Genomic DNA, 9,761 nt, shown 5'->3' with positions numbered 1-9,761 from the left:
TATTAAAGATATGTTTATACAAACTTCTCATTTTAAAGAAGAAACAAAAAAGTAAGTGTCAGAAGGAGCAGTCCCAAAATCACACAGAGATTTAGCAACAATTAGGAAAAAAATTAAAAATCTTGGCATCCTAATCAACACTGTCTCCACCACATTTTATATTTTATAAAAGAGATTCGGTGAGAAGCTTGAAAACAATGTCTTTTTTTCCAATATTCAGAACACATAAATTTTTTTCAAGAAAATTTGTATTCTAAAATTATCAAATACAGGGTCACTAATTAGCAGAGTGGAAGGATACAACTACATTCTCATTGGAACAATTCTATAGGAGTTACTCTACTAATTGGGTTTTAGGGGTTGTTGCCCTGGCCAGTTGACTGCTAACCCCTGCAGACAATGGTATTATGTGATAGGTATCTATTCTTACTCCTTGTCCAGTTACATTAATTGACTGATGTTGATAAATCTTTATTTAATCACATCACGAGAAATAAGAAAAATGGTCTATTTTAGAACATCAGAATAAGAGCCTTTTCCCAATGCAAACCAAGAGGATTGTAGCTCAAAATATCTATCATTATCTTAAAAAGTGATCTTCTTAATGAATATTGTAATTGAATTTAGTACCAATAACCAGAAGAAAATTATACAAATTTAGTTATTAAAGGAGATTATGTTTACATTCTCCAAGAGCGTTGTACAAAGTTGCAATGAGAACTAAGAAAATACAGAGAGAAGAAAAAAGGATGCATTACTGAAATTCTCAACAGAAAAAAAACAGACCAACCTGGACCTGAGAAGAACAAAATGAAGGCTGAGGGACCCATGAGAAGGGTGGCGTTGGGGGGATGTTGGTGAAATTCACCAAAAAAATGGATTTTGGGAGGCAGAGCAGCTTATTTGAAAAGGTTGGGTCATAAGGAGTATGTACTTTAGGTGTGTTAAAATCTTATTACATGAAGTTACATAAACTTATATTACTGAGGTGGGAAAGTTCAGTAGACAGTATAAGTCATGGGCATTGAGATTAAGGTAGAGAATGCAGTTGCAGCAATATCTTCCAGAGTCACTGATATTTGCATGATACCATATTCTCACCATGTATCAAACCATGTATGTTATAATAAATTACCTTGTCCAGACTCTCCAGGGATTTGCTCATACTTCAGTAGAGGAAGCAGACAAATAAATCAGTGAAAATAGAGAGTGATAAAAATCATGGTAAAATAATATATAAATGTCCTCTGGGATCCAGAGGGAGAAATTGCCTCTAATTTGATTTTAGAATGGAGCATAGAAATTTGTTCATTGCAGAGTGGTGGAAGAGCAGACCAGGGAGAAGACCAGAGTTGGTAAAGCCACGGAGGTGGAAAAGAAAACACAAAATTTTGAAGGAGCTCATTATGGATTCATCATAGATGGTAAAGAGTGAATCAAATAACATGAACTGAAGAGATAGCGAGTAGTACCTTGTAAAGGTTGTTGTTAGTCCTATAAAGAATTTGAACTTGTTTTTGTTGGGGCAATCATTAAATCATTTTCATCAGAGAAGTGACATGATCAGATTTGTATCTCAGGAAGTTCAGTTAGGCTTTGTGAGAAATGAACTAGAGGGAAACAAGTAGAAAGACTAGACAAGAGGCCATTTCAAAATCTAGGCAGGTGATGATCATGGCTTGAAACAAGAATTTTGATAGTTATTTAGGGGGTAGAATTAGTAGACTAGGTGAATGAACGAATATAAAGACCAGAGAATAATAATAATTCACATCTAAAACACAGGTTGTGGCATGATGGGGTCATTCATTGAGATAGTGATAACAAGTAACCAAGTAAAGAAAGAAGGATGTGATCTTGAACATACTGAGTTTGAGGTACTCATGAGAATCACGAGTTGTCACCTTGACATATGCGTTTGGAACAAAGTACAAAGGCATGAGATGAAGTAAAGACTGGGAATTATTACTAAGCTTTAGTTTTTAGGGTTTTTTAAAAGCCTCAAAATTAAATTAAATCTACTATGAAGAGCATGAAGAATGAGGAAAGAAGAGGTCTTCATGCAAAACCCTGAGAAACCCTAACATTATAGGCAGAGGTAGAGAAACAACCTGTAATGGATTTAGAGGAGGCATCTATGTATGAAGAAAACCAGAGAAATGTGGTGGTACAAACTTGAATATAGATAAAGTGGACAGTTGACTCTACCTTGAGGTGGAACAATACTGGGTAGATGTAATAAAGGAAATCTGGGGCAAAAATTTAAAAATTATGGTAAGATTGTTGCAGTGATCAGAAAATGGTAGCTAAGAGAGCCAAAGAAAGAAAGACATGAAGCAATAAAAAAAAGTGTCAAATCCCAGAAATTCTCAATAATGTCAAGATATAGGTAAAGAGAGTAACAGAGTATAAGAAAGATAAATATTGTGGTAAAGAGTTTTTTTCATATATATGCATTTAAAATTTCTACAAATAATGTATACATACATTCTTATTGAAAGCAATTCAGGACATACAGAACTACAAAGGGTGAAACATTAAAATGTCTCCTTATTGTCCTCATTATTAACCTTTTTCCCAAAGAAATCACTCTCAGCACTTTATCCTTTTGGAAAATTTCTATACATTTATACATACACACAGCTGTAAATGTTTTATTTGCACAAAAATGGATTGTAATATTCTGATAAAAGTCCATTAAGGTACATTGTTAATTGACTTTTTTCATTTAACAATATGTTTCAGTAAACTTTCATATCAGTATATTTTTATCTACCTTATTCATATAAATAATTGCATGATATCCTGTATTATGCAATGACAATAATTTAGCCATTTCCTATTGTTGGGCAATTAAGTTATTTGAGAACTGAATTTAAATGAAATGTTTCAGAAGTAAAATAACACTGGGTAGTAGCAATGTTTAGGGTGAGGGCAGTGAGTGGATGGCAGAAATAGGGTGGGGGAGGCATTGGTGATAAAAACACAGAGAGGAAGTTACCAGTTGTTCAGTGGCTTAAAACAAGGGGTACTGAGGACACCTGGGGTGGAGACAGAAATGGAGCTGGGCCAAAGGGTGGTATGCTCTACACTAAAGGAAGCAATGAAGAAGGATGAATGACCAGGCGTATGATAGATATTAATGATGAGGAGGTATTCAAATTATATGATTAGGTAAAAAGAGCTGCAAGAGTTATTTTTCTTTGTTATTTTTCTGACTAAGGTCTAAATAGAAATATCCTAGAAAAATCACTAGAGAGAGGGTAATGAGAATGATGACCACTTCTTTGACCTAGAGGCAAGGAAAATGAAGGAGAAAAAGAAACGTTCATTTGAGACACATTTATTACAATTTTTATCCTTCAGGCACTTCCAGATATCTTTTAAGGCCTGGAAGGGGCAAAACAATTCAGGAAGCAGTTGAAGATAAAGAGGTTTACAATGGAAGAGAAGATCCAGGTGCCTTCAGGGAAATGCTTGTGGTTAAAAAGAGATGAAGATGAGCATCCCTGGAAAGAGGAAGAGCCAGCCAGGTACGGTAGCTCATCCCTGTAATTCCAGCACTTTGGAAGGTGAAGGCTGAGGCAGGAGGACCACCTGAGGTCAGGAGTTCAAGACCAGCATGGTCAACATGGTGAAACCCTGCCTCTACTGAAAAAAAAAAAAAAAAAAATTAGCTGGGCATGGTGGTGGGTGTGTGTAATCCCAGCTACTCAGGAGGCTAAGGCAAGAGAATCACTTCAACCTAGAAGACAGAGGTTGCAGTGACCCAAGATCGTGCCACTGCACTCTAGCCTGGGTGACAGAGCAAGACTCCTTCTCAAAAAACAAAAAACAAAGAGAAAGAACCAAGCAATGTGGAGTTGAGAGAAGAGGCAGGATGTGAACAAGGGTGCTGGGAGTATGTGGGAGTATGAGGTGGTAGGTTGAGACAGCCTGCTGATTCCTCAACTTAGTCCTTCCATTGGCCAAGGAGGAAGTGGGAGTGAGCGGATTCAGGCCTCTTAAGTGTTATTCATGACCTGGAGAGAGGGTGCTCATGAGAAAATTCCGGTTACAGCAAAGAGGCTGACAATTGAAACCAGTCCCTGCAACTGCCACTTTGCACTAGAAATAGCGCCTCTCTCCTGCAGACGGCAATGATATAGGGAGCAGTGTCTCCGTACCAGGGTCGTCTCTGCAAGTGATTCTCCCAGTCTGGGTGCAATTTCCTCATTTTAAAATAAGTGATTACACTAAATTATATCCATAGTCAAAAATAAAAGATTCCACATATTATCCTTTAGTGCATAAAATTTTCTTTCTTTTCCTTTTTTAGGAAAATTATACCATCAGCAAGACTGGCATCAGCAAGTAGTTCACAGTGTTGATTGTTCTTGGTTTCGTAGGATTTTATAGGAGGTATGGCACTTATTTAAATGGATTTGTTTCTTTGCTACTCCTATTCCATGTTGGCTAGACAGCTTTCCTTGGGGTCTCTCATCTATTTCAGTGCCATTCCATTCATCACTCACAAATCATTAATTTGCCTGTGTTGTGTTACCTCCTGAGATTTTCTGTTTCTGAGTCAATAGAGTTGAGAGCTAATGTACATTTCACAAATATTGCTGGGAAAAGGGCTTAGAGCAATAATTGAAGAGACTTTCTATTTTAGTATTGTATGTACCATAATAACTCATTCCTTTTATATGAGCGTGGAAGAAGGGAACTGCCAGATTAGAGGCAAGTGCATCAAAATCATTCCTCCATGTATTCAGTCAGACAGAGTTATGTTCAGCTGAACTTAAATCATAAGCAGTTATTGACCACCAATAATATCCTTAGCATTGGGCTTGGCTAAGATAATGGAAGGAACATGAAACATGGTTTTTCTCTCAAAATAGTCACAATTAGTTGGAGAGACCAAAAACAACCATATAAACAGATAAATAAAGATCAAAAGTAAATAATATTAATTGTTAATAAAAGAAAAGGTATTACAAAGCAGAACTTAATGAACAAATAAATTATACAGATAGGAATTGCCATAGACTTTGAAAGGAAATGGGGATATTTCAGGCTATAATAAATAGTGAAGATTTTAAGGTAAAGTTTAGTGTTAGATCTTAGTGTCTTGAGTATATAGCTTAAAGTATAGGCAGGATTTGAACATATGAACAGAATTAGGAAGGAGCTATGCAAGGTGGCTGTTTGAGAAAGATCTGAACAAACACATTACAGTGAGAAATAGCACTGTACATTTGCAGTAGAGGACATATGAGTGGAAGCATTAGGAGTTGGAGTCAGATGATGGAGGCTACGGGAGATAAGCCTGAGGGTTTTGGTTTACTCTATAAGCAGTCTTTGTTCAGGACAAGGGAAATAGAACTCTGATACAGAGAGACATTGTGAGTGTCAATAAGGAATGAATAGAGCTTGAAAGCAAGAAGACCATAAGATTGATGAGAATAGAGCAAAGTCCAAGGGAATAGGCCTGAACAGATGCAGTACAGTGGGAAAAGGTGAAAGAAACCCTGGGAAGAGGAGGACTGACTCACTCACAAATGCCTATCCTCTTTCTGCTTCCTACACATTATTCTCAGAGCCATTGTACTAGTTGATCTCTCCATCTGCCATAATCTTCTTTCATAGCTTTGCATAGTTTTTTTTTTTTTTTGTCTTTCATGCTCTCAAAAAACTGTCTGTAAAAGTGCCATACATTTTCTATCACATTCCACTGTCTTATTTTCTTCCTTATTCTTCATTTGTTCATTTTTTTTGCTTGCTTATAGTAATATGGCTCCCTTGAAAAAGCGTAAGCTCTTTGGGAGGCTGAGGCAGGAGAAGCACTTGAACCTGGGAGGTGGAGGTTGCTGTGAGCTGAGATCATGACACTGCACTCCAGCCTGGGCGACAGAGTGAGACTCCGTCTCAAAACAACGATAACAACAACAACAAAGTGTTATTAATCACTGCTAGTCACCTGGAGTACATTAGTCATGCTGTTCTCTTCTTCCTACCCTTTTATAAGGAAGTCATTCCACCTGTTGCAGAAACAGGATAACCTATGCTAAACCCTCCTGCTTAGAGGGTGTGGATGGTCTTGAACTCTAATTCTTCCAAATAAGGTTGCATTGGTGGCTGTTCATGAGACTAAAAAACAAGCATGCTGAAATGTTCCAGATGGCTTCTATCCAATATTTTATTTGTAACCTGCATAAGAGATGTAAATAAAACTGACTTTTATCTTGATTCAGTCACTCCTCAGTTAATCACAAATGCCACAAATCACAAATGCAAGAGTTCAAACAAACAGAACTCTTGCCTACAAAGTTCATAACTGTGATCTGCAGCACCCAAAATAATAGCTGGCACACAGTAGGTGCTTAATAAATACTTGTTGATGAAGGAATGGCAGTGAGAAAAAAAGGTGCAATGATGTAAACATCATTTCTGAAGGCTGTAATTCACATTATTATCATATGTGTAATGTGTAATGATGAGTCTGTGCTTAAAGAATTCCAAATTAAAGTCTTGATGCCAATGACTAGCCGAAAATATTACCCCTAGGAAAATTAAATGTTGTACCAAAAAATAAGAATATTTATTCCATTAACTTAAGTGCCCATAGGACTGGTGTAGAATTCCTTCAAATTTATTGAAAGAATGCTTCAGACAGGTTCTAATATACTAGCAGCAGTATCTCTAAGGTCTCCTTCCTTCCAATGCCAACACTCTTATGATTTTAAGTTACTGGTTTCATAATCCAAATCAATATTATTTTTATATAAGTACTCAGCAAGGGTAGCCACACACTTATTCCACTAAAACTTCAAATATCTAATATTTATGAATGTTACCATGGGGAACAATATTCATAGCCTGTTTCAAGAACCACATAATTAAATATATCTCATAACTTTATATGCTTCAGTTTTTGTTTAAAGTTTTATGAGAGAAACCACTAATTTTTTTAAAAAACACACATTGAGGCACTTGTTAAGACTGAATCAAATTTCTTTAACATAATCTAACACTGTGCAGTGATAAGTTAGAAGTATAAATTGAATTTCATGTTAAATTGTGCATTTGTGATTAACTGAGGAGTGACTGAATCAAGATAAAAGTCAGTTTTATTTACATCTCTTATGCAGGTTACAAATAAAATATTGGATAGAAGGCATCTGGAACATTTCAGCATGCTTGTGTTTTAGTCTCACGAACAGCCACCAACACAACCTTATTTGGGAGAATTAGAGTTCAAGACCATCCACACCCTCTAAGCAGGAGGGTTGAGCATAGGTTATCCTGTTTCTGCAACAGGTGGAATGACTTCCTTACAAAAGGGTAGGAAGAAGAGAACAGCATGACTAATGTACTCCAGGTGACTAGCAGTGATTAATAACACTTTGTTGTTGTTGTTATCGTTGTTTTGAGACGGAGTCTCACTCTGTCGCCCAGGCTGGAGTGCAGTGTCATGATCTCAGCTCACAGCAACCTCCACCTCCCAGGTTCAAGTGATTCTCCTGCCTCAGCCTCCCAAATAGCTAGAATGACAGGCATGCTCCACCACACCTGGCTAATTTTTGTATTTTTAGTAGAGATGGGGTTTTGCCATGTTGGCCAGGCTGGTCTCGGACTCCTGACCTCAGATGATCTTCCCGCCTCAGCCTCCCAAAGTGCTGAGATTACAGGCATGAACCACCATGCCTGGCCAAAAAATTGCTACTTAATCTAAGCAGAACTAAATTAGGTAGAAAAGTCAGAAACCTAATTTTGATTGCAAAAGAGTTTGCTCTTATTCATTCACTGCTATATGAAATATTTTTAGCAGAATTCTAAGCATGCCAGGATGATGTTTAAAAGGAAACTTAAACAATCCTTTTACAGAGATAACTGTGAGCTAAATTCACAGAAAGCTGTAATCGAGTGGTATGAGCATCTTCACTAAGAACATTATTTGAGAAGTATGGAGGTAGGAAGAACGATAAAGGAGAAAAAGAAAGAAATAGCTCAATAGGAAGAGAATATGGAACAAGCAAATCAGGGTTGAAAAAGGACTGTGTTTAACTTTACAATTTCGCTTCTAAAAGTCACTTTCTTTCAAAAAACAAAAATAAGGAAAATAACTATAAGCAGTGGTTCTCTTCTCCACTACAAGGTTCTGCAGTCTAGCTTAAGAAAATTCCCTTGATCTGGAAATAAGTTAGATAAAAATCCCATGGGGTAAAACTATTGTGAAGTGATTATGAGCTTTCTCTCCTAAAAGGACCAGCCACCAAAGTGTACAATAGCACAATCAGCTCAGCCTCTGTGAACTGCTTCAGGCGTGTCTCAGTGGATCCAGTGTAAGTGTTTTTACCATCGGGGAAAAAATGGTATTCCTTAGAAAATGAGGGTTCCACAGACTATTTAACATAGACATGAGAAGTGCTACAAGGCAGAAGAAGAAGTTATGGCTTGAACCTGTTAGATGATCTTCTTAGGTGTTTATTAATAAGTTATAGGTTGTGTTTTTTTTTCAATGATATAGCAAGGATTTTTAACTTTTACAAGATATCAAAGGAGTTTGACTCTCATTTTCCCTGTGGATATTTGGTGGAGAGTCTCTAGATTATGGTGATAACAACACCTTAGATATTTATTCAAGAAGTGCCCCTTGTCCCTTCCTTCAGAGAATTCACAAATCTTTATTCAATTCTATCAGTCTCTGGCAAGGGAAATGCCATTTAGTCCAGTGAACAATTAATAAATGGTGCTCAGTAAGTGCTAGTTGATGATAATGATAATGATAATAATGATGAGATGATGATGATGATGGTAATAGACATCTTGATTCAAAAATAAATATGTGTAATGTATCTGTATATATGTTTATGTATATATGTAAATATACATGTTTCAAATGCTCTTCAGCCTTGAAAATGAAGATTGCACATTTTTCTTTACCATATGTAAAGGAATGCTTTCAGTTTCTGGTTTCCTATGTAAAAATTCTAGAATATTTTATCATCAATGCTTGCACTTAGTTTTAATGAGCAGTCATTTCTCAGCTGCATATAAAATGCTTCAGTAAAATAAATGGAAAAAGTTATTAGTCTTTAGTTCTTGGTGCAAAAATGATTTTCCCCAAAATTGTAAGGATTAGAAAAGTATGGTAAAATAGTAGATTTTTAACTCCTATCCAAGCCATTAATCTCTTCTCAATCTTTAGGATTCTGTAAACTTTAACATGTACTGAGTTTACTCTTGAATACTCACAATCACTTACTCTCCTTCAAGCTCTCTCAGCCACAAATAAGATAGACAGCTTTCATGTGTGGTTGGGAAATTTCCTCTTGTAGGATGGAGTTGTGCAGGCAAGAAATAACTCTTAAGATAGTCTGGGGAATGAGTCTAAAACATGGGCAGACAGAGGGTAATGTGAGACTGTATAGGGGGATGTTTGGGGGCATAATAAATAGAGGAAGAGTGGTACACAGACATATTTTTGTCCTAGGAAAATAATGTAATGTAAATTTAGTAAAAATATGTTCGATATTTATTCCAATATATCCCACAATAAGCTAAGAGAAATACAAAATTTGATGTCTTGTAGTTAAAGAGTAAACAACAAGGACTGTAATTTTCTTCTCCTTCAGTCAGCCTGCATAATAGGGAGAGCTATTACCAATTCATTCATTCATTTGACAACCACTAATTGAGCTTTAACTATGTGTCAAGCTTTGCAATAAGATCTGCTCTTTCAAGTCAGAATCAAACACTGTCCTTATCTGAAAGAA

General features: G+C 36.4%; 1 long non-coding RNA gene across 1 annotated transcript in view; it reads left to right on the top strand.

Moving 5' to 3' along the window:
• Positions 1 to 2,975: 2,975 nt before the first annotated feature.
• LOC102133752 (uncharacterized) overlaps positions 2,976 to 9,761 on the top strand; it is a 301,673-nt gene continuing 294,887 nt past the window's right edge. Inside the window, exons 1-2 of the long non-coding RNA XR_010582863.2 lie at positions 2,976 to 3,533; positions 4,319 to 4,401. This is a non-coding gene — a long non-coding RNA (uncharacterized lncRNA). The remainder of the gene's footprint in view (positions 3,534 to 4,318; positions 4,402 to 9,761) is intronic.

This window comes from Macaca fascicularis, chromosome 18 (genome assembly GCF_037993035.2).
Source record: "Macaca fascicularis isolate 582-1 chromosome 18, T2T-MFA8v1.1".
NCBI classification, from domain to species: domain Eukaryota; kingdom Metazoa; phylum Chordata; class Mammalia; order Primates; family Cercopithecidae; genus Macaca; species Macaca fascicularis.
The sequence above is the reverse complement of the archived record's forward strand: the minus strand, read 5'-3'. Positions and strand labels throughout refer to the sequence as shown.